The following is a 26689-nucleotide window of genomic DNA, read 5'->3' as shown; positions in this document are numbered from 1 at the left end:
CTAAACCCATGTTGCCCTGGGTTGTGTAACTGATGGGTATCTATGTGGTTGGCTATCTTCCTTCTTAGAACCCTCTTAAAGATTTTTATTATATGAGATGTTAGTGTATGGGTCTGTAGTTCTTTGCAATTGCTTTACTGCCACCTTTGTGGAGTGGGGCTATGTCTGTTGTTTTTAGTGTGTGTGGAAAGACCCCTGTGTCCATGCTTCCTCTCCATAAAATGCTGAAGGCACACAATAGGGATTTCTTGCAGTTCTTGAACACAAGAATTCCATGAGTCTGGGCCTGGAGCAGAGTGCATGGGCATGTCATTAATTGCCCCTTCAAAATTTTGTGGAGTTATAATAATATCTGAGAGTTTTGGAATGACCAGATTTTGAGTTTCATTCATAAAGAATTCAATTGGATTGTCGACCCTTAGTGATTGCAGTGGATCGCTGAACACTGAGTCATACTGGGACTTTAGTATCTCACTCATTCTTGGCTATCATCTGTGTATGTCCCATTCTGCCTAAGCAGGGGCCCAATACTGGATGTTGTTTTTCCTTTAAATTTGGCATAAGAGATGAAGTATTTTGTTCTTTTTTCTTTCAATTTCCTTTAGGGCTTTTAGTCCTTCTGGTGATTCTTGTCTCCTATAAGATTCTGTCAGCTTAAGTTCGATATTTGCAATTTCATTGACTAGTACTTCCCTTCATATTTCACATATATTGACCCCACTCAGCAGCTCTGTGACTCCTCTTCTTCATCTGTATAGGGAACGTCTCTCTCTTTCTAGTTTACATCATATCTTTCTTTTTCTTAATGGAATGTGTCTTGAGCAGATCTCAAGAACCACAGAATTCATTTTTTCAAGGCAGATGTTCGGGTCGGTGTTGTTTAGGATATCTTCCCAGCTTGTTTCATTTAGGACATGGTTTACTTGATCCCATTGTATGTTTTTGTTGCTGAAATTGAATTTCTTGAAGAGACCTTCATGATTACTTACATTTTGCTGGTCCAGAGCCCTGTGCATAAATGTCTGTACCACTATTATATTGAGATCAGAGTGAATTGTCTTTGATACAGTTATATTATGTATCAGATCATTCTTGTTAGTGAAGATGAGGTCCAGTGCATTTTTTAGTCTTGTAGGCTCTACTATTTGTTGGTTTAACCCTTTCAGGGTCGACAGGCCCTCTCAGAGACTTGTTTTCAGGGTCGGCCAAATTCAAAACAAAAAATTGTTTTTTCTTATGAAAAGATAGAGAATCTTTTCCCGATCATAATGACACTAAAAGTATGAAATTTGATGGAAAACTTACGGAATTATGCTCTCGTGAAGTTAGCGGTCTCTATAATGTTTACGAATCGGTGATTTTGCACACTTTGAGCCCTATATTTGGCCAATTCCTCTGTACTAATCGACAAAAATCATAACTACTTCGTTAGAACTCCATTTTTTTCTATCAAATGAGAACACAAAACCACCCATTTACAGATTTCAACTATCCCATACAGTGGTCAGAATTTAGCAATTTTGCCAATTTCACACAAATTTCAAAAGATGCCAATTTCTGAATAGGGTCCAGAACAAACAAGAAATGCATTCCTGGCACTAAAATAACATTTCCTCTGTTCATTAGTCACATCCCCACACCCCTCTTACATTCTTTTGCTTTCCACTTTGAATTTTTATTCTCACAAAAAAATAGGAGATTTACTGTTATGCAGACTACTGCATTAGTGTAGAAATGGTGTAAATAATATCAATGCACTTGTGAAAAATATCAGACTCACCAGTTGACGTGTATTGGACGCATAGCATGATATTTTTACTTTTGAACTTTGGTAAAAATCAAACATTTGTGCTACTTTGAGCTCAATTTCAAGGTACTTTTCATTGTAAAACCAGTCAAAATCATCTCAATTTCTGTAATATGTCTTCAATTCTATAAAATGAGGTCAGGAAAACTAGAATACAACAATAAATACCATAGGAAAATATAGTGCAAAGTCGCTGTTTTAATCCAAAAACATTGTCAAAGTTTTTTTTTCTCGTTACCTGGAGTTTACCTGGAGAGAGTTCCGGGGGTCAACGCCCCCGCGGCCCAGTCTGTGACCAGGCCTCCTTAGGTCAGTGTCCCAGGATGCGACCCACACCAGTCAACTAACACCCAAGTACCCATTTTACTGATGGGGAACATAGACAACAGGTGGAAAGAAACATGTCCAATGTTTCTACTCTGGCTGGGAATCGAACCCAGGCCCTCACCATGTGAAGCGAGAGCGTTAACCACCAGGCCACCAGAGCCTGCACTATTTGCTGCAGGATTTTTTTTATACCACACACACTGACCACATAGACCCATTCTTTCATATGTAGGCCTACCAGCTTTCTCCCATTAGATTTGAGGATGCTAGAATTTAGGTGTACTAGTACGTCAAAAACCCTGGTGCATAAGCCATACTAGTACGGCCGAAACCCTGAAAGGGTTAAGGTGAATTTGTTGCAGAGATTTAATAGTTCGAGTGTGTGTGAATTTTCATCTGAGCTGCCTCCTGGGGTGATCTCTGCTAAAACATTGTTTGCTGTACTCCTCCATTTTAGGTGTCTCGGGTTGAAATCTCCTCGTAATAAGATGTTTGGGGCAGGAGTTGGGAGATTTTCCAGACAGTGGTCAATTTTCTCAAGCTGCTCCTGGAATTGCTGGGAAGTTGCATCTGGAGGCTTGTACACTACCACAATGACAAGGTTTTGGTTTTCGATCTTTACCGCCAAAACTTCGACTACATCATTTGAGGTGTTTAGTAGTTCTGTGCAAATGAGCAACTCTGACATACAGGCCAATCCCCCCTTGTTGCCTGTTTAGTCTGTTGCATCAGAATAGGGTGTAACCTGAGATCCATATTTCGTTGTCATAATGATCCTTCATGTGGGTTTCTGTGAATGCTGCAAACATTGCATTTGCCTCCATGAGCAGTCCTTTGATGCAAGAAATTATGTTGTTTTTTGATGGCTTTAGACCCCTGCATGTTTGCAAAGACAAATGTCATATTTGTGGAATTTAGAGGGTTTTATTTGCTGGCTCTAATATCTGTTGTTCTGGGGTAGATGCCATTGTCCGTGCCTCTGCTCCAGCAGTGTTTTCAGGTGGTGTAGGACTATTGTCATTTCTTGCCAGTATTTTTTCCCTTCTGGCCCTAAACAACCTCTGTCCCAGGAGAAGTTGAGGTTCGTCTCTTTTGTTTCCCATAGTCTGGCTGGTCTGTGTCTTCTAGTCCCCTTGAGATGATATGCCTGGCAGTATGCATTGTAGCATTTTCTTTCATGGATTGATGAGTGACACATTTCTGGGTGAGATAAGTTGCAAGAAAGGAAGTTGCACTCTCCTGCTGTCATGTGGGTGCAGCATATTTTGGAATAGTCAAAGGTGCATGTCCTACCTGTTTTATCAGATATACCGTGCCTGCAGATACCCAAGGCATAGTATTAACATAGATTGTACTTCTGTTTGCTCAGATTTATTGTAGCTGTGTTCACTGCTGGTGCATTTATTTTTCCTGTTTCCTCAATACATCAATATCTTTTACCCCCATATGGACATCAGTGCTTCCACCAGGTTTTGCTGGTAGTGTGTCGACACTATTCCCTGAGGCCACATCCCATTTTGATCCATCTCCAGAAGTATCTCTATTTTGAACCTCTGTGGACTGAATAAGGTTGTCTTCAGTGTCCTCTAGGAAAACACTAGTACCCTCATGAACTCTCTCTTCTAATATTTCACTACGACCCTCTGGAGCACTTTCCTTCAGGACAACACTAGCACCCTCAGCACTGTCCTCCAGGACAGCACTAGCCCCCTCAGGAGCACTGTCCAAGACAGCCACATCCCCACCACCCATCTTTTTTTACTCAGCTGTCATACCATGCTGACATGTCTTTCAAGAAGGATGTTTTATTATTGTTCTTGTCTTTTAATATAGATGTCATTTCCTTATACAGGTGTATCTCATTTGGGCAAACCCAAAAACATCTCTCTGAGTTTATATTAAGTGTGGTGTTATGCAGGGTTCTGCATGACATCGTAATGTACATATAGTGGAGAAGTGTGCCATAATAATATGAATATTATAGTTGTAAAGAATAATTTTATAATTGATAATGTGCATTTGGGGGTACTGTAAAGTACTCTAACTGTAATTATAAAGAAATTCTGTTAATGATTTATTTTCCAAGGATGTTTGGGTACGCGGAGTAAGCGTGGTTTGGGGGAGTCACGTGACGTTAGCATGGTGTGTAGAGGCTGGCGTCGGAGATGCTGTGTATTTAAGATAAGTTTGTAGTTTTGGAGTGAGATTAACAAGTTAAGAAAGCCTAGAGAACAAATGGATTTGTCAGTTAAAAATAGGAGAGGAGAGTTATTAAATGGAGAGTTAGAGGTATTGGGAAGATGGAGGGAATATTTTGAGGAATTGTTAAATGTTGATGAAGATAGGGAAGCTGTGATTTCGTGTATAGGGCAAGGAGGAATAACATCTTGTAGGAGTGAGGAAGAGCCAGTTGTGAGTGTGGGGGAAGTTCGTGAGGCAGTAGGTAAAATGAAAGGGGGTAAGGCAGCCGGGATTGATGGGATAAAGATAGAAATGTTAAAAGCAGGTGGGGATATAGTTTTGGAGTGGTTGGTGCAATTATTTAATAAATGTATGGAAGAGGGTAAGGTACCTAGGGATTGGCAGAGAGCATGCATAGTTCCTTTGTACAAAGGCAAAGGGGATAAAAGAGAGTGCAAAAATTATAGGGGGATAAGTCTGTTGAGTGTACCTGGTAAGGTGTATGGTAGAGTTATAATTGAAAGAATTAAGAGTAAGACGGAGAATAGGATAGCAGATGAACAAGGAGGCTTTAGGAAAGGTAGGGGGTGTGTGGACCAGGTGTTTACAGTGAAACATATAAGTGAACAGTATTTAGATAAGGCGAAAGAGGTCTTTGTGGCATTTATGGATTTGGAAAAGGCGTATGATAGGGTGGATAGGGGGGCAATGTGGCAGATGTTGCAAGTGTATGGTGTAGGAGGTAGGTTACTGAAAGCAGTGAAGAGTTTTTACGAGGATAGTGAGGCTCAAGTTAGAGTATGTAGGAAAGAGGGAAATTTTTTCCCAGTAAAAGTAGGCCTTAGACAAGGATGTGTGATGTCACCGTGGTTGTTTAATATATTTATAGATGGGGTTGTAAGAGAAGTAAATGCGAGGGTCTTGGCAAGAGGCGTGGAGTTAAAAGATAAAGAATCACACACAAAGTGGGAGTTGTCACAGCTGCTCTTTGCTGATGACACTGTGCTCTTGGGAGATTCTGAAGAGAAGTTGCAGAGATTGGTGGATGAATTTGGTAGGGTGTGCAAAAGAAGAAAATTAAAGGTGAATACAGGAAAGAGTAAGGTTATGAGGATAACAAAAAGATTAGGTGATGAAAGATTGAATATCAGATTGGAGGGAGAGAGTATGGAGGAGGTGAACGTATTCAGATATTTGGGAGTGGACGTGTCAGCGGATGGGTCTATGAAAGATGAGGTGAATCATAGAATTGATGAGGGAAAAAGAGTGAGTGGTGCACTTAGGAGTCTGTGGAGACAAAGAACTTTGTCCTTGGAGGCAAAGAGGGGAATGTATGAGAGTATAGTTTTACCAACGCTCTTATATGGGTGTGAAGCGTGGGTGATGAATGTTGCAGCGAGGAGAAGGCTGGAGGCAGTGGAGATGTCATGTCTGAGGGCAATGTGTGGTGTGAATATAATGCAGAGAATTCGTAGTTTGGAAGTTAGGAGGAGGTGCGGGATTACCAAAACTGTTGTCCAGAGGGCTGAGGAAGGGTTGTTGAGGTGGTTCGGACATGTAGAGAGAATGGAGCAAAACAGAATGACTTCAAGAGTGTATCAGTCTGTAGTGGAAGGAAGGCGGGGTAGGGGTCGGCCTAGGAAAGGTTGGAGGGAGGGGGTAAAGGAGGTTTTGTGTGCGAGGGGCTTGGACTTCCAGCAGGCATGCGTGAGCGTGTTTGATAGGAGTGAATGGAGACAAATGGTTTTTAATACTTGACATGCTGTTGGAGTGTGAGCAAAGTAACATTTATGAAGGGATTCAGGGAAACCGGCAGGCCGGACTTGAGTCCTGGAGATGGGAAGTACAGTGCCTGCACTCTGAAGGAGGGGTGTTAATGTTGCAGTTTAAAAACTGTAGTGTAAAGCACCCTTCTGGCAAGACAGTGATGGAGTGAATGATGGTGAAAGTTTTTCTTTTTCGGGCCACCCTGCCTTGGTGGGAATCGGCCAGTGTGATAATAAAAAAAAAATAATTGTAGTTGTGCACTTGTTTATCCAACTCAAGCCATAGGCTCTCATATGGCTTACCTGTATGTTCACCCAGGCTCTGACATGGTCAGGGTGCTGTGGGAGGAGTGAGGAAATAAGAAATGAGGTGTGAAGTAGAGTGGGCCTGACGCTGACGAGGCATAGTGGTTATGGTGGCTGGACCTCCAGCCAGTGGTTGTTTGTGTACCCTCATTTGGGTGTTTAGGATTAAGGTTTTTCTGTTATGTTATGTTATGGTGACTAAATAGATATATTTTCCTAATTGGGATTTTTTGAATAACCCTCTGTTACCGAACCCCTTTAAGTACACATACCAGTTTAGTGCTTTCTGTTTTGTCTGGGATAGCCCTGGGTGGCCTGTTTGGGCTTGAGATGTGAGTAACTTTTACCTTTGCCCTTAGACCAGACACAAGCCCCCAGCTATCCCACATTTTTGTGTAACATGTGGTCACTAGTTTAACACTTTCAGGGTTTCTGACATATTAGTACAGCTTACACACGAGGGTTTTTGATATACTAGTACGCCTAAATTCTAGCGCCATCAAATCTAGCAAGAGAAAGCTGGAAGGCCTAAATATGAAAGAATGGGTCTATGTGGTCAGTATGCGCAGTATAAAAAAAATCCTGCAGCACACAGTGTGTAATGAGAAAAAAAACTTTGACAGTGTTTTTGGATTAAAACAGTGACTTTGCACTGCATTTTTGTATGGTATTTATGATTGTATTCTAGTTTTCCTAGTCACATTTTATAGAATGGAAGATATATTACAGAAATTGAGATGATTTTGACTGGTTTTACAAAGAAAAGTACAGTAGGGCCCCACTTATACGGCAGGTTAGGTTCCAGGCTACCGCCGTAAAGCGGAAATCGCCGTAAAGTGGAACACCCTTTTTTTCCACTTATAAATGCATACAAACACTAGATAACAAGTTTACACTAACATATATTAAGTTAGCAATAGAACCAGGCATCAAAAAACAATAAAAAGGTACAATACACACATAGTGCACTCATTACTTACCTTAAAATATTTATAGTCTTAATCTAGGGTGAGACAAGTAGTATTTATTGTAAGAAATCAAGTGTGGTATGTATGGTAATAGCCAGGCTATTTCACCAGGCCACCCCACCCACACATACTATTCTATGATATTTAAGCATCCCAGAGCGATAAAATGTATATACAGTTCACTCATTACTTACCTTAAAATATTTGTAGTCTTAATGTAGGGTCAGGAGTAAGTAAATGAGATAAAACGAATAAATGAGAGAGAGAAAGAATGAATACATGAGAGGTGAAAGGCCAGGCACAGAGTAAACAAACCAGGCTCCCACATCTTATATTTATGTTTATTTATTCTATTGTGGGGTGTATTTATCATCTTTTTATGTTATGTATCGTGTTTATTATATAATTTTGAAAAAAATATCATGGCTGGATTAATGAAAATGTGTATATTACCGTAATATACGACATTTAATGAGACTCAGTATTGTTATTATCACCACTTGTGGAAGTCGTCTGCTACACAGCTCACATTTATGTTTATTTATTCTACTGTGGGGTGTATTTATCTTATTTATATGTTATGCATCGTGTTTATTATATAATTTTGAAAAAAATATCATGGCTGGATTAATGAAAATGTGTATATTACCGTAATATACGACATTTAATGAGACTCAGTATTGTTATTATCACCACTTGTGGAAGTCGTCTGCTACACAGCTCACATTTATGTTTATTTATTCTACTGTGGGGTGTATTTATCTTATTTATATGTTATGCATCGTGTTTATTATATAATTTTGAAAAAAATATCATGGCTGGATTAATGAAAATGTGTATATTAACGTAATATACGACATTTAAATGACTTGATGTATGTAAGTTTATTTAGGTACAGGTATACATAAGTATAATTATCAGAGTATATATAAAATATGAAATAACTTTTAAAAACATTTGAAATTTTGGAGTTTCCAGACAAAATGGAGAGACTTAGTGCTTACTGAGCTCATGGAGAATGTAAACAAACAGGGTGGGGCACGGTGACCGTATTAGAAAGTCAGGTGGGGGGAGCCGTATAGTGAGTTTTGGTCATAATTTGAAATGTCCGTATTAGCGGAACGCCGTAAAGCGGAACGCCGTAAAGCGGGGCCCTCCTGTACCTTGAAATTGAACTCAAAGTAGCAGAAATGTTCGATTTTTGCCAAAGTTCAAAAGTAAACAAATCATGCCATGCGCCCAATACACCAACTGGTGAGTCTAATATTCTTTCACAAGTGCGCTCATATTATTTATACCATTACTACACTAATACAGTAGTCTGTATAACAGTAAATCTTCTATTTTTTGTGAGAATAAAAATTCAAAGTGGAAGGCAAAAGAAATGTATGATGAGCCTGGGGATGTGACTAATGAACAGAGGAAATGTTATTTTAGTGCCAGTAATGTCTTTCTTGTTTATTCTGGACCCTATTTGGAAATTGGCATCTTTTGAAATTTGTGTGAAATTGGCAAAATTGCTAATTTCTGACCACTGTACTGAATAGTTGAAATTGGTAAATGGGTGGTTTCTTGTACTCATTCGATAGAAAAAATGGAATTGTAGCAAAATAGTTATGATTTTTGTCAACTAGTACACTGGAATTGGCCAAAAATACTGCTCAAAGTGGGCAAAATCGCCGATGCGTAAACATCGTCGAGACCGCTAACTCTGCAAGAGCGTAATTCCGTAAGTTTTCCATCAAATTTCATACTTTTGGTGTCATTATGATCGGGAAAAGATTCTCTATTTTTTCATAAGAAGAAAATATTTTTCCAAAAAATTTTCAACCCTGAGAACAAGTTTCGGAGAGGGCCTCTCGACCCTGAAAGGGTTAAAGTTCCTGCATATACTATGGGACCACTGACCACACAGATGGCAAGCAATCCAGGCCTGCCTTTATCCTTTGCCCTTTCTGCAAACCACACAAATCTTCATGGTAGTGATCCTCTTACAATACTGGACAACTTTCTTAGCTAGTTAGTCTATAATTCCACAATGCCTTTATTTTTATTTTTTAGCAGTTCTTCTGATTTGGCTTTATTTCCAATGAAACCGTTTTAATCCACCCAAATCCGGCTTTATTTCCACAAAAAGTGTTTGAATCTGCCTGAATCCAGCGAAATCTATTTGAATTCTCCCGAATCCACGAACTGGAAGAATCCAGTCCCTGTATATCTCTTTTCTAATAATTACCTTAACAGTAGATCTGTCTATCTGTATTTTAACTATTTGTTGTATTTAAATTTCTGTACAGTTCTTCTGGTTTGGCTTTATTTCCAACAAAACCATTTTAATCCGCCAAAATCTGGCTATATTTCGAAGAGACCATTTGAATCAGTGCAAATCCAGCGAATCTGGAAGAATCTGGCTAGTGGGTTGTAGTGATACTGGTCCTGTGGGGAGCAGCAGCAGGATAATACTGCACCACCTCTAGGGGCCCTTAACAACAACAACAGTTTGGTGTGCGTCATGGGCACCAACACATGGTGTGTGATTCTCTCCTACTTTATCCATTTATCAGCGATGCAGATTACATGGTGAGTTTAAATATGTGGCCTGTAGTTATAACTTTTCTCTTGACATATGCAAGACATCACCATCCCTGTAGAAGCCATTATTAGATGTACTAGTCAATATATTTTGTTGTTGCAGAAGTACTATGAAGATTCTATGTTCAATAAAGCCTAGAGATAAGGCCTGTGTTTCTATCACAACAATTTATTGAACATAGAATCCTGGGCTACCTGGTGGTGATCCTGCGCTAGACTACATCACAACATGGAGCGTTTACTGAAACCTGAGAGGCTAGACTGTGACTCCAGCTTATCAACGGCTGCTCAGGAATGGAAGCACTGGTTTAAGACTTTCGAAAACTTCTTGGGAGCCCTTCCTAAAGAAGATCTAGATAAACTAAGTCTGCTCATCAATTTTGTGTCACCTAAGATATATGAGGCTATTTCTGAGTGTAATACCTACGAAGATGCTATCAAAACCCTCAAGTCTCAGTATATTAAACCTACAAATGAAATCTTTGCACGCTATCGCCTTGCAACTCGCCGCCAGCAGATTGATGAATCCTTAGAGGAATACTTTCAAGCACTGAAAATTTTAGGTAAGGACTGTCACTTCCAAGCAGTGACAGCTGCTCAGTATTGTGAAGAGTCCATCAGGGATGCTTTTATCAGTGGCCTGCAATCACCAATAATAAGGCAGCGTTTATTGGAGAATAAAACTCTCAACTTAGCCGCTGCCTTTGACCAGGCAAGAGCTCTAGATTCAGCCCAGAAGAATTCTGAAGTATACAGTACCACTCAGCCTTCTTGAGTGGTAAGTGCTGCAATTCCTGACCAAGACTCTTGCAATGAAGTTACTGGGGAACCTGCCTCAGTGACAGCAGCAGCAGGTACGGTGTGTTTCTTTTGTGGTTTTTCAAGACATCCACGTCCAAAGTGTCCTGCTCGTGAAGCAATGTGCCATAAATGCCACAAGAAAGGTCACTTTGCTAAAGTATGTCGTGCTAATGCATCAACAAGAGCTAGTGCCTCCACACATTCCAGTGATCATGCGACTCTAGCAACAGTGACTTCTGCGGCTACTCCAAATTCACTGTCAAAGGCAGTTGTGAAAGTATTCATCAAAGGAACAGAAGTAGATGGTCTTATTGATAGTGGCAGCTCAGAGAGTTTCATCAACCTTGACTTAGTTAAACGGCTCTCCTTGACTCTACATCACTCATCAGGTACCGTTTCCATGGCATCAACATCTCTCTCTATTCAGACCTTAGGGTTTTGTAAGGTAAATCTCAGAGTTAATGGAAAGGATTATCAAGATGTACATTTAGCTATTCTGCCACAACTGTGCTCTGATGTTATCCTTGGTCAGGACTTTCAGAAGCTGCATGGTAGTGTCACCTTAACATATGGAGGTGAACTGCCTCCTCTTGTTGTCTGTGGACTTAGCACTTTAAGGGTAGACCCACCAAAGCTGTTTGCAAATCTTACCGCGGATTGCCATCCTATATCAGCTAAGTCACGCCGCTATTCTTATGAGGATCGGATGTTCATTGAGAAAGAAACTCAGAGGCAGCTGAAGGAGGGTATTATAGAACCGAGTGATTCCCCTTGGCGTGCACAGGTTGTTGTTGTTAAAGATGGTTATAGGAAACGGAGACTGGCTATCGATTACTCTGAGACAATCAACAAATTTACACTTCTTGATGGGTACCCTCTACCTCGAATTGACGATACAGTGAACAAAATTGCTCAGTACTACGTGTTTAGCACAATTGATCTGCAGAGTGCCTATCATCAAGTCCCTATAAGGAATGAAGATAAACCATACACAGCGTTTCAGGCTAGTGATGGCCTGTATCAGTTTACCAGAGTCCCTTTTGGAGTCACCAATGGGGTAGCCTGCTTCCAACGAATTATGGATTCACTCATTCAGGAAGAGCAACTCATGGGAACCTACGCGTATTTAGATAATGTTACCATTTGTGGCAAGACCCAGGAGGAACATGATGCAAACCTTGATAAGTTTTTGGAAGCCGCCAAGAAGAAAAATATCAGTTACAATGAGGAAAAGTGCACTTTTTCAACTAAAAGGCTTAGCATCCTTGGTTATGTAGTGGAAGGAGGTTCAATATTCCCAGACCCTGAACGACTACGACCTCTACGGGAACTTCCAATGCCTCAAGACAAAAAGTCACTCCGAAGAACTCTTGGTCTCTTTGCTTATTACTCACAATGGATCTACAACTATTCAAGTAAAGTCCGCCCATTGAGTGCTACCACATTTCCTGTGACAAACGAAGCAGAAGCCGCTTTCCATACTCTCAAACAGGACATTGAAAACTCAGTAGTTCAAGCCATTGATGAGTGCCTACCATTCGAAGTGGAAACGGATGCATCTGACATTGCCATTGCTGCAGTCTTATCTCAGGCAGGACGACCAGTAGCCTTCTTTTCGAGAACTTTTCAAGGATCAGAGAAATGTTATGCTGCTGTAGAAAAGGAAGCCCAGGCCATCATAGAAGCAGTTCGCCACTGGAGGCATTATTTAACTGGTAGACATTTCACCATAAGGACTGACCAACGGTCCGTGATGTATATGTTCGACAAGAGGCACAAAAGTAGGATAAAGAATGACAAGATATTACGCTGGAGGATGGAACTATCGTGTTATGACTTTGATATTCTGTACCGACCGGGTCAAGAGAACATCTCACCTGATGTATTCTCTAGGTCCCACTGTGGAGCAGCATGTCATGATTTGCAATCACTCTCAGCTCTCCACAAGGCTTTGTGTCACCCAGGAGTTACACGCCTGTACCATTTTGTCAAATCAAAAAACATGCCCTACTCAGTGGAAGATGTGCGACAAGTGATCAGAGCATGCAGAGTATGTGCAGAGTGCAAGCCAAACTTTCATCAGCCAGAGAAGACTCATCTCATAAAATCCACCCAGCCTTTCGAAAGATTGAATATAGATTTCAAAGGACCTCTACCAAGCACAAATCAGAATAGGTATTTCCTTAACATAGTAGATGAATATTCAAGGTTTCCCTTTGTATTCCCCTGTGCAAATATGGCTGCTTCAACTGTTATTAGTTGTCTTTCACAGTTGTTCTCTATTTTTGGTATGCCAGCTTATATCCATTCAGACAGGGGATCCTCGTTCATGAGTAACGAACTTCAGGAGTTTTTGGCTAGCAAAGGTATTGCCTGCAGCAGAACAACAAGCTACAACCCTCAAGGCAATGGTCAAGTGGAGCGGTTCAATGGTACTATATGGAAGGCAGTTACAATGACATTAAAGTCGCGCAATCTACCTGTTCAACACTGGCAAACTGTCCTACCTGATGCTCTTCACTCTATTAGATCACTGCTGTGCACAGCTACTAATGCAACCCCTCACGAAAGACTCCTCAACTATTCACGTCGTTCCTCTACGGGAGCCTCCGTGCCCACTTGGTTATGTCATCCTGGACCCGTTCTCCTGAAGAGTCACCGTAGGATGAACAAGACGGATCCTTTAGTGGAAGAGGTAGAGCTCCTGCAAGCTAATCCACATTACGCCCACATTCGCTACCAAAATGGTGAAGAGACTACAGTATCTACAAGACATTTAGCCCCAGTTGAAATCCCTATTAGTGTGGAATCTCAAGATACACCAATAGATGTGAAAGATGCTTCGTTTTCTCCTGGAAAGCCCCTTGAGACTACCCCTATGGAAATAGAGGATTCTGCTCCAGCAGTTAATCAAACCCCGCTGGAAAATATCGAACCTGGTGAAGAGGCTCAAGGGCTACGAAGGTCAGGACGTGTACGTCGCCCACCTAACAGTTTGGGAGATTACTGTCTCTGATATTTTAGAAGGGGGAGATTGTAGTGATACTGGTCCTGTGGGGAGCAGCAGCAGGATAATACTGCACCACCTCTAGGGGCCCTTAACAACAACAACAGTTTGGTGTGCGTCATGGGCACCAACACATGGTGTGTGATTCTCTCCTACTTTATCCATTTATCAGCGATGCAGATTACATGGTGAGTTTAAATATGTGGCCTGTAGTTATAACTTTTCTCTTGACATATGCAAGACATCACCATCCCTGTAGAAGCCATTATTAGATGTACTAGTCATTATATTTTGTTGTTGCAGAAGTACTATGAAGATTCTATGTTCAATAAAGCCTAGAGATAAGGCCTGTGTTTCTATCACAACATGGGTCACTGTATATCTTTTTCCTAATAAGTATCTTAACAGTAGATCTGTCTATCTGTCTTGTAACTATTTGTTGTAGTTTTGTTTGAGTGTTTGATAGGGCACGTAGAGCACCGTCAGTTAGTGAGACCAGTCAGAGGATACATTGTTATCAACGAATCCATTTGAATCTGGTTGCTGGATGAATCTGGGCAGATCCAGATTAGGCTCACTGAATAATATTTGACTAGCTCGTGAAAAGGACTACTGGAAAAAAAATAAACAGAGTAATATACGTTCAGTTTGATACAGAAAGTATAACTTGCGTGTTTGTGCGCCGATGGCTTCAATATATGGAGATAACTGGAGGAATAATGATTTTTGTTGTGTATATAGTGACTGCTGCTAACTACAGGTTTACCACACACTGTTTATGTCACTCCATCACAATCAGTACTAACAGCTATACACTGTTTATCATATTTCTACAAAACTGTACACTTTCGTATTTCCTCAAGATTTTGCAACTCTTCCTATTTCAACAGTAATGTTTTACTCCCTGGAACCACTAATTATAAGTCAGGTGCAATAGCAGACCTACATGGGAGGTTCTGATGACTGCTGGCAACTGTTTACAATATGAACCTGTCTCTTGGCCTAAACACTTCCGTTTTAAATTTCACCTTATCCTTTATTATCCATATAATACTAGGGTACCACTGTGGTATACACTATAGCACTATGTATAACATACTATTATCAGGGAAACTGTCTTTCCTCTGACAAAAAAAGTTCTAATATTATTTTCACCGGCACTCTAGGCCTCAAGTTCCCCTCTCTGAGAGTATGGTAATGTTTGCTATTGTACACTGATTCTCCTTTTTCGACTCAGTAGACATTATTTTCTGCTAGATTAGTTCCAAGTGCTGGAGGGATATATCTTATAAGTTCACTGGCACAGTTTAAAGTTCTAATATGCAAGAGAGACCGTGAAAAACATGATAAAACACAGTGGCACAGCAATGGCCACGTAACTACAATACCTGTAACTTGTCAATGGAGAGACTTTTTGCTAAATCTTCCTCATATTCATCACTGCTTTCTCCTCCACTGGTTTGCTGCTCTGGACTTACAACTATCTGCACAATTTCTGAGTCAGCAAAATGATGAAATTTGAGTCAGTATAATGATGAAATTTGAAATTATGCTAGAAAAATTAGTGCCGGATTACTGAGGGAAGCAGATTACTGATTGCCGGATTAGTGATGGCTGACCTGTACTGAAACTAATGCTTGTTTATCAGTCTCCAAATCCTCACACTCTGAGAGACTACAACCATTGACTGCTTCCAGTTCTTTGGTCGTCAATTAGGAAAGCATGGGTGATTAAAGCTGTTTTCCAAGACTTGTTTTCAAGATATTTTTGCCCAGCTGGTGAAAACTATTGCAATGACAGCAATATCACATTTAAAGCATTACTGGTATTGGATAACATCCCAGGACATCCAACGACACTTGGATTATTTTTTTTTGACACGAAACACATCATTATTGCTGCACTTTGTCCAAGGAACCTGGAGTTTACCTGGAGTGAGTTCCTGGGGTCAATACCCTATTGACCCAGTCTCTGACCAAGCTTCATGGTGGATCAGGGCCTGATCACCCAGGCTGTTACTGCTGGCTGCATGCAATCCAATGTACGAACCACAGCCCGGCTGGTCAGGTACCGACTTAAGATGCTTTTCCAGTGCCTGCTTGAAGACAGCCAGGGGTCTATTCGTAATCCCCCTTATGTATACTGGGAGGCAGCTGAACAGTCTTGGGCCCCTGACACTTATTGTGTTGACTCTTAACATGCTAGTGGCACCCCTGCTTTTCATTGGGGGGATGTTGCATCATCTGCCGAGTCTTTTGCTTTCGTAGGGAGTGATTTTTGTGTGCAAGTTTTGTACTAGTCCCTCTAGGATTTTCCAGGTGTACATAATCATGCATCTCTCCTGCCTGCCAGGGAGTACAGGTTCAGGAACTTCAAGTGTTCCTGGTAATTGAAAGGTGCTGTTAGTGTGCAGCAATATTCCAGCCTAGATAGAACAAGTGACCTGAAGAGTGTCATCATGGGCTTGGCATCCCTAGTTTTGAAGGTTCTCATTATCCATCCTGTCATTTTTCTAGTAGATGCAATTGATACAATGTTATGGTCCTTGAAGGTGAGATCCTCTGACATGATCACTCCCATATCTCTGACATCAGTTTTTTGCTCTATAGTGTGGTTGGAATTTGTTTAATACTCTGATGAAGTTTTAATTTCCTCACATTTACCATATCGGAATAATTGAATTTTCTCATCGTTGAACTTCATATTGTTTTCTGCAGCCCATTGAAAGATTTCGTCGATGTCCACCTGGAGCCTTGCAGTGTCTGCAATGGAAGACACTGTCATGCAGATTCAGGTGTTATATACAAAGGAAGACATGGCACTGTGGCTTATATCCCTGTCTATGTCTGATATGAGGATGAGGAACAAAATGGGAGCGAGTACTGTGCTTTGCGGAACAGAACTTATCACCGTAGCCACCTCAGATTTTACTCTGTTGACTACTACTCTTTGTTTTCTATTTGTCAGGAAATTATAGATCCATCTACCAACTTTTCCTGTTATTCCTTTAGCATGCATTTTGTGTGCTGTTACACCAAGGTCACATTTGTCGAAGGCTTTTGCAAAGTCTGTGTATATTACATCTGCATTCTTTTTGTCTTCTAGGGCATCCAGGACTTTGTTGTAGTGATCCAGAAGTTGGGACAGACAGGAGCAACCTGCTCAAAACTCTGGGTTGTGTAATTGATAGGTATCTAGATGGGTAGCAATCTTGCTTCTTAGGACCCTTTCAAAGAATTTTTATGATATGGGATGTTAGCGCTATCGATCTGTAGTTCTTTGCTATTGCTTTACTGCCTCCTTTTTGGAATGGGGCTATGTCTGTTGTTTTTAGTAACTGTGGGACGACCCCAGTGTCCATGCTCCCTCTCCACAGGATGTTAACCCTTTCAGGGTTTTGGACGTACTAGTACGGCTTATGCACCATTGTCCATGACGTACTAGTACGCATAAATTCTAGCGCCTTCAAATCTAGTGAGAGAAAGCTGGTAGGCCTACATATGAAAGAATGGGTCTATGTGGCCAGTGTGCACAGTATAAAAAAATCCTGCAGCACACAGTGTGTAATGAGAAAAAAAAAATTTGACCGTGTTTTTGGATTAAAACAGTGAATTTTCACTATATTTTTGTATGGTATTTATTGTTGTATTCTACTTTTCCTGGTCTCATTGTATAGAATGGAAGGCATATTACAGAAATTGAGATGATTTTGACTGGTTTTACAATGAAAAGTACCTTGAAATTGAGCTCAAAGTAGCAGAAATGTTCGATTTTTACCAAAGTTCAAAAGTAAACAAATCATGCTAAGCGTCCAATACACGTCAACTGGTGAGTCTAATACTCTTTCACAAGTGCTCCGATATTATTTATACCATTTCTACACTAATGCAGTAGTCTGCATAACAGTAAATCGTATTTTTTTTGTTAGAATAAAAATTCAAAGTGGAAAGCAAAAGAATGTAAGAAGGCCCTGGGGACATGACTAATGAACAGAGAAAATGTTACTTTAGTGCCAGGAATGTCTTTCTTGTTTATTCTGGACCCTATTTGGAAATTGGCATCTTTTGAAATTTGTGTGAAATTGGCAAAATTGCTAAATTCTGACCACTGTATTAGATAGTTGAAATCGGTAAATTGGTGGTTTCTTGTACTCATTCGATAGAAAAAAATGGAGTTCTAGCAAAATAGTTATGATTTTTGTCAACTAGTACATTGGAATTGGCCAAAAATAGGGCTCAAAGTGGGCAAAATCTCCGATGTGTAAATATCGTCAAGACCACTAACTTTGCAGAGCATAATTCCGTGAGTTTTCCATCAAATTTCATACTTTTGGTGTCATTATGATCGGGAAAAGATTCTCTATCTTTTCATAAGAAAAAAAAATTTTTTTTTTTACAATTTGGGGGACTCTGAGAACAAGTCACTGAAAGGGCCTGTGGACTCTGAAAGGGTTAAAAGCATGTGATAGTGGCTTCTTGCAGTTCTTGATGAACAGAGTTCCATGAGTCTGGGCCTGGGACAGAGTGAATGGGCATGTCATTTATCGCCTGTTTGAAGTCATTTGGCATCAGGATAACATCAGATAGGCTTGTGTTTACCAAATTCTGTTGCGCTCTCATAAAAACTTCATTTAGGTCTTCGATTCTCAGTCTGTTTAGTGGCTTGCTAAAAACTGAGTCATACTGGGACTTGAGTAGCTCACCCATTTCCTTGCTGTCATCTGTGTAGAACCCATCTTGGTTAAGTAGGGGCCCAATACTGGATGTTGCTCTCCATTTTTATTTGGCATAAGAAAAGAAATACTTTGGGTTTCTTTCAATTTCATTTATGGCTTTTAGTTCTTCCCGCAATTCCTGACTCCACAGCAATGGAGAGTGTAGGTGAAGGTGGGTAGATGCTGGTAGGGTAGTGTGTGGAGAGTGTGGGTGTAGGTGGGAAGGTGCTGGTACCATAGTGGAGAGTGTAGTTGTAGGTGGGTAGGTGCTGGTACAATAGTGTGGAGAGTGTGGGTGTAGGTGGGTACGTGCTGGTACAGTAGTGGAGAGTGTAGGTTTAAGTGGGTAGGTGCTGGTACAATAGTTTGGAGAGTGCGGTGGTACAGTAAGAGTGGTAGTGTAATAAAGTACCTGGAGAGTGTGGTGGTACAGTAAGAGTGGTAATCTAATAAAGTACCTGGAGAATGTGGTGGTTCAGTAAGAGTGGTAGTGTAATAAAGTACCTGGAGAGAGTGGTGGTACAGTAAGAGTGGTAGTGAAATAAAATACCTGGAGAGTATGGTGGCACAATAAGAATGGTAGTGTAATAAAGTACCTGGTGAGTGTAGTGGTACAGTAAGAACGTTAGTGTAATAAAGTAACTGGTGAGTGTGGTGGTACATTAAGTGTTAGTTAATAAAGTACTTGGAGAGTGTGGTGATGCAGTAAGAGTGGTAGTGTAATAAAGTACCTGGAGAGTGTGGTGGTACAGTAAGAGTGGTAGTGTAATAAAGTACCTGGATAGTGTGGGCGTGGGTGGGTGGTGGTTGGTGCTGGAGAACGTGGAGATACAGTTGACCATCTTGTAAAGTTATCCTGGAGTAGCGGAGGTCATCTTGGTCTTGCTGGACACCAAACACCAGGCCAGCATCCACCAGCCTCTTGACGCTCTCACTCATCCCACGAAGATGATCAATCTGTGGACAGTTACCACCATTATCACCTCTTCACAGTGTCACAACCATTATCACCTGTGTACAGTATCACTACCATTATCACCCATGTGCAGTCTCAGCATCATTATTACAAGTGTACAGTGTCACTATCATGTAGAGTGTCAGCACCATTATGACAAGTGTCCAGTATCACTATCACCCATATACAGTGCCAGCACCATTATCACAGGTGTACAGTGTTATGATAATGTTTGCTTCAGCATGATAGTGTTTGAACAAAGGAGAATGACAAAAGTCACTATATATGCAGAACATTTTGGCCAAACTTAAGATTAATAAGGCAATAACAATACAGTGTAAATTTAGGTATTTACAATTAATAAAATATAAGTGAATATTGTATTAGTTCAGACTACATGACTTTAACAAGTTTACTTGAGGGGAATTACAAGTTTCATTATAAACCTAAAGTGTACACAATTGTTTAATGATTGTGAGAGTTACAGATACGGTGGACCCTCGATTTTTGTGATTAATCTGTTCCAGAGAGTCTACCAAAAGTCGAAATTCATGAGAATCGAAACCATTTTTCTTATAAGAAATAATGTAAATCCAATTAATCTGTTCCAGACACCCAAAAATATTTTTTTATGGATTAATATAGATTTACATATATAAAGGAATGAGAAATCAATATAAAGCAATAATAAAATGTATAAAAGATCATTTAACATCACACTTACCTTTATTGAAGACTCTTTTGGTGTATGGAAGACGGGAGGATGGGAGAGGGTTAGAGTGATGTTCCTCCACAAATGTTTGCACTTCACCCCACTTTGCAAAATGACTTTAATCTTTAACCCTTCGAGGGTTTCGGACGTACTAGTATGGCTTATGCGCAGGGGTTTTTGACATACTAGTACGCATAAATTCTAACCGTCAAATCTCGCGGGAAAAGGCTGGTAGGCCTAGATGTGAGAGAATGGGTCTGTGTGGTCGGTGTGCATGGCAGAAAAAAAATCTGGGACCCAGTGGTGCATTGTGGGAATGCCATCTTAGTACACAATGTCCACCATGCCTTGCGGTAAGAAGTTCCTCACTCCTCGGCGAATTGGGACACTTTTGTTCCCCAGTGACAGTTCTAATACAGATGGAAGTGCCAGTGAAGATGAGTTTCAAGGTTTTGGTGAGGTTTTGACCGAAACTAATGACTATAATATCAGTAATAGTGAGGAAAACCCAGACGACCCTCAGCCTTCCACCTCTGGTGCTGGGCCATCTTGTTCACATTCAGTTGTACCAGAATCAAAGAGGAAACTCCTATTTTCCCAAATCCCAGATTCAGATGTGAGCATTTGTGATGATAGTGATAGTGATTATGAACTACAAGCTCTTGAAAACAGTTCCAGTAGTGATAGTGAAGTGGAATACTCCCCAGTGAAGGGGTCCAGTCCATGGACCCATTATGTACCTTTGTAATCTTTTGACTACCGCCCACAGGATGGGTATGGGGAGCATAATAAAGACATTAAACTAACTAACCCCAGTGAAGCATCAGCATATACAATGATATATGCGCTCTGGTAGTGTGCCATATGTTATTCCAAGGGGAAGGAGTACATCTCGGAGTACATCCCATGGCTGTACAACAGGAACAGACAGTGAAAATGACGATGATAGTGTTGCAATTGGGATGGAAAATGTGCATGGTGGTGGTAGTGGTGGTGACGGCCGTGAGACACCAGCAGTGGGCCATGCTGCCACCCACGCCGCTGCCTCAGCTGATCTACAACAAAGGCCACCATCCCCCACCCACCCACCACACCAGCCTCTACAACCACAACCTCCACAACCACAACCACCTGTCATTGTCCAGTACCCACCAGCAGACTGCACCTGGGATTAGCAGGAAGCTGTCAATTTTGTTCCAAATGCCCACCAGTTTGATGACAGCCAAAGTGGAATACAGCCATCTTGTACACTTGGGAACAATGCCACTGAACTGGAATTATTTTTTTTTTATTATCACACCGGCCGATTCCCACCAAGGCAGGGTGGCCCGAAAAAGAAAAACTTTCACCATCATTCACTCCATCACCGTCTTGCCAGAAGGGTGCTTTACACTACAGTTTTTAAACTGCAACATTAACACCCCTCCTTCAGAGTACAGGCACTGTACTTCCCATCTCCAGGACTCAAGTCCGGCCTGCCGGTTTCCCTGAATCCCTTCATAAATGTTACTTTGCTCACACTCCAACAGCACGTCAAGTATTAAAAACCATTTGTCTCCATTCACTCCTATCAAACACGCTCACGCATGCCTGCTGGAAGTCCAAGCCCCTCGCACACAAAACCTCCTTTACCCCCTCCCTCCAACCCTTCCTAGGCCGACCCCTACCCCGCCTTCCTTCCACTACAGACTGATACACTCTTGAAGTCATTCTGTTTCGCTCCATTCTCTCTACATGTCCGAACCACCTCAACAACCCTTCCTCAGCCCTCTGGACAACAGTTTTGGTAATCCCGCACCTCCTCCTAACTTCCAAACTACGAATTCTCTGCATTATATTCACACCACACATTGCCCTCAGACACGACATCTCCACTGCCTCCAGCCTTCTCCTCGCTGCAACATTCATCACCCACGCTTCACACCCATATAAGAGCGTTGGTAAAACTATACTCTCATACATTCCCCTCTTTGCCTCCAAGGACAAAGTTCTTTGTCTCCACAGACTCCTAAGTGCACCACTCACTCTTTTTCCCTCATCAATTCTATGATTCACCTCATCTTTCATAGACCCATCCGCTGACACGTCCACTCCCAAATATCTGAATACGTTCACCTCCTCCATACTCTCTCCCTCCAATCTGATATTCAATCTTTCATCACCTAATCTTTTTGTTATCCTCATAACCTTACTCTTTCCTGTATTCACCTTTAATTTTCTTCTTTTGCACACCCTACCAAATTCATCCACCAATCTCTGCAACTTCTCTTCAGAATCTCCCAAGAGCACAGTGTCATCAGCAAAGAGCAGCTGTGACAACTCCCACTTCGTGTGTGATTCTTTATCTTTTAACTCCACACCTCTTGCCAAGACCCTCGCATTTACTTCTCTTACAACCCCATCTATAAATATATTAAACAACCACGGTGACATCACACATCCTTGTCTAAGGCCTACTTTTACTGGGAAAAAATTTCCCTCTTTCCTACATACTCTAACTTGAGCCTCACTATCCTCGTAAAAACTCTTCACTGCTTTCAGTAACCTACCTCCTACACCATACACTTGCAACATCTGCCACATTGCCCCCCTATCCACCCTGTCATACGCCTTTTCCAAATCCATAAATGCCACAAAGACCTCTTTAGCCTTATCTAAATACTGTTCACTTATATGTTTCACTGTAAACACCTGGTCCACACACCCCCTACCTTTCCTAAAGCCTCCTTGTTCATCTGCTATCCTATTCTCCGTCTTACTCTTAATTAGAATAGGATAGCAGATGAACAAGGAGGCTTTAGGAAAGGTAGGGGGTGTGTGGACCAGGTGTTTACAGTGAAACATATAAGTGAACAGTATTTAGATAAGGCTAAAGAGGTCTTTGTGGCATTTATGGATTTGGAAAAGGCGTATGACAGGGTGGATAGGGGGGCAATGTGGCAGATGTTGCAAGTGTATGGTGTAGGAGGTAGGTTACTGAAAGCAGTGAAGAGTTTTTACGAGGATAGTGAGGCTCAAGTTAGAGTATGTAGGAAAGAGGGAAATTTTTTCCCAGTAAAAGTAGGCCTTAGACAAGGATATGAACTGGAATGTTTCGAGTTATTCTTTGACGAACCCCTGATGGAAAGTATTGTCATGGAAAGCAACACAAACTATGAGTACACCGTGGCAAACACAATACTTTCACAAAAATCACATCTACACCAGTGGAAGGAGGCAACTGTGGCTGAGATGTATCTTTTCTTTGCCACAATAATGCTTATGCCACATGTGTATAAGCACAAAGCGAAATCATACTGGTCAACAGACCGCCTGATTGCAACCCCAGGTTTCAGTGATATAATGCCAGTGAATCGATTTGTGCTAATGTCATATATGCTTCACTTCTCAGACAAAACCAGGCCTGACAGAAACAACAGGTTATATAAGATTAGGCATGCATTTGTGTATCTGAAAGAGAAATTCAATATGTATTTTTATCCCTTCAGGAAGCTTGTAATTGACGAGTCTTTGATTCTGTTCAAAGGAAGACTCTCTTTCAAGCAGTATATACCAAGCAAGAGGAAACGCTTTGGTATAAAGTTGTTTTTGCTTTGTGATTGTTACAGTGGTCTGGTATTGGATATTATTGTGTACACTGGAAGTTATACATTGCAAAATACCAGGAAGTTATTGGGCATCTCTGGTGATGTGGTTAGAACAATGATAGAATCATACCTTGGTAAGGGGCATATATTATATACTGACAACTGGTACACAAGCCCCTCACTCAGTGATTTTTTGCGAGTGAACATGAGAGATGTGTGTGGCACAGTGTGTGTAAATCGGAAACATATGCCCAGGTTTAACGCTGGCACTCATAGAGGTGAGGTGCAGGCGTTTGCTGCCAATGACATCATGGCATTTCGGTGGCATGACAAACGAGATGTCACACTGTTGTCATCAGTTCACTCTAATGAAATGGCAGACAGCATAGAGAGAGCAATGAACCCATTCTAAAACCTGCAGCTGTGATTGATTACACCTTCAATGTGCGTTCAGTGGACAAATGTGACATGCAGATTGGGTTTGCTGATTGTGTTCGCAAGAGTTATAAGTGGTACATAAAACTCTTTTTCCATCTTCTGGACATTTCCATGCTCAATGCTTATAATATGTATGAGATGAGGACCAGAAACAAACCACAGTACGGCGAATTCTGTTTGTCTGTCATCAGACAAATAGTATTCAAATACCAAGGAACAACACCTGCAATAGACCGCCCACCAAATTATCAACAATTACCTTCTCGTCTGAAGCATGCTGATCACTTGCTAGTAAAGCTGCCTGCTACTGCTTTCAAGAAAAAGGCTCAGAAGAGGTGTTACGTCTGTGCAAATGCAAGGAAACGCCCACAACAACACAGAGACACTCGCTTTATGTGTGAGGAGTGTAAAACACCACTGTGCATGACACCATGTTTCAAAGACTTCCACAAGCTGCAGAACTTCTAGAAACATTCCCTGTGACTGTATATGTGCATATAAAATATAGAAAAATAGTAATAAACAGCATTTCATATTGTTTGTTTGTGTAAATATTTTTTATAAACAAAACAATGACAACAGTGTTTACGCCCTTACTGTGTAGTATTGAAAAAGAAAAAGCTTACAAAATAGTGATCATATTGGTCTCACAGGCCATAAAAGTTACTTGGAAAAAGAAAAATGAAAAAATAATAGAAATTAGTACATAAGAAAGTAAATAAAAGAATACAGGGAGACAACAGTCGGCGATATTGCCACATTGTCCCCCTTTTTCATCAACTTCACGTCTCCATATCTCGGTAAGTACTGATGGTAAAAAATTTTTGTATAGCCTATAATATTAAAAAAAAAAAACTATTTTTTCATAAGAAAAAATTATTTTTTTTTTAAATTTGGAAGACCCTGAGAACGAGTCTCTGAGAGGACCTGTGGGCCCTCAAAGAGTTAACCTTTTGACTGTCACAACCCCAAATCCTCAGGTGTCTCCTGATGTCACAAAATATTTAAAAAAGAAAAAATTATTTTTTTCTTATGAAATTATAGAGAATGTTTTCCCAATGGTAATGACATCAAATTTTGATGGAAAACTTATGGAATTACACTCTCGCAAAGTTAGTGACCTCGGCAATATTTATGACTCGGCAATTTTGTCCACTTTCAGCCCTGTTTTTGGCTAATTCCATTGTTCCAGTCAACCAAACTCATAACTATTTCTTTAGAACTCCATTTATTTTATCGATTTAGTACAAGAAACTGCCCATTTACCGATTTCAACTACCCAATAAAGAGGCCAGAAACTGGCAATTTGGCCAATTTCATGCAAATTAAAAAGTATGCCAATTTCAAAATAGGCTCCAGAATGAACAATGTAGACATTCCTGGTTCTAAAATAACATTTTCTTTGTTCATCAGTCACATCTCCAGGCCCCTCTGATATTACTCTTGCTTTCTATTTTGAATTTTTATTCAAACAAAAAAAAAAATTTACTGTTATGCATACTACTGCAATATTGTAATAATTGTGTAAATAACATCAACCCATTCATGACTGTATATTAGAATGGCTAGTTGGACATTTATTGGACAATGACATCATTTGTTTACTCTTGAACATCGGCAAAAATCAAACATTTCTCCTAATTTGAGCTCCATTTCAAGGTCCTTTTCATAGTAAAATCAATCAAAATCACCTCTATTTCTATAACATGTTTTCCATTCTATCAAATGTGACTACGAAAATGAGAATATAACCATAAAAACTATTCAAAAATCCACCTCAAAGTCGGCATTTTAATCAAACAACATGGTCAGAGTTTTTTTTTTTTCATTATGCACTGCGTGCGGCAGTATTTCTTTATATGGTGCACACTGACCACACAGACCCATTCTCTCACATGTGGGCCTACCAGCTTTCTCCTGCTTGATTTGAAGCTGCTAGAATTTATGAGTATATATACGTCAAATATATTGGCTCGTAAGATGTATATATATACGACTGAAACAGTCAAAGGGTTAAAGAAGGCACCTTCTTCCCTCTCTCTTCCACCTCCTCTGAAGCAATTTCCTCAGCTGGTGTACGTCAGAACATACAAAAGCAGGAACACTGCAGCAGGCCTGTTGGCCCATACTAGGCAGGTTCTTCACAAACCATCCCACTAACAATATTTGCCCAACCCAATTTTCAATGCTCCCCAAGCAATAAGCGAGTCCCACTCAAATCAAATCGACTGTGTGGGGAAGTACCATGGCTGGTTTGTTTGGTGAAGTACCCTGGCTGGTGTATGTGGGGAAGTACCCTGGCTGGTTTGTGTGGGGAAGTACCCTGGCTGGTGTGTGTGGGGAAGTGCCCTGGCTGGTTTGTGTGGGGAAGTAACCTGGCTGGTGTATGTGAGGAAGTACCCTGGCTGATGTGGGGAAGTACCCTGGCTGGTGCATGGGGAAGTACTCTTGCTTGTTTGTGTGGAGAAGTAGCCTGGCTGGTTTGTGTGGGGAAGTACCATGCTGGTGTGAGGGGAAGTACCCTGGCT

The 26689-nt window shown here is 40.8% G+C and overlaps 1 protein-coding gene across 2 annotated transcripts in view; it reads right to left on the bottom strand.

Moving 5' to 3' along the window:
* Positions 1-19377, bottom strand: part of LOC128697316 (centromere-associated protein E-like) — a 570758-nt gene extending 551381 nt beyond the window's left edge. For both annotated transcript variants that reach the window (XM_070104215.1, XM_070104216.1), the window contains exon 1: positions 19247-19377. The gene's annotated coding sequence lies outside the window, so the exon portion shown is untranslated. The remainder of the gene's footprint in view (positions 1-19246) is intronic.
* Positions 19378-26689: the final 7312 nt, after the last annotated feature.

This window comes from Cherax quadricarinatus, chromosome 89 (genome assembly GCF_038502225.1).
Source record: "Cherax quadricarinatus isolate ZL_2023a chromosome 89, ASM3850222v1, whole genome shotgun sequence".
In the NCBI taxonomy this organism is placed as follows: Eukaryota; Metazoa; Arthropoda; class Malacostraca; order Decapoda; family Parastacidae; genus Cherax; species Cherax quadricarinatus.
Note: the sequence above shows the minus strand (reverse complement) of the source record. Positions and strands in the feature narration are given on the sequence as shown.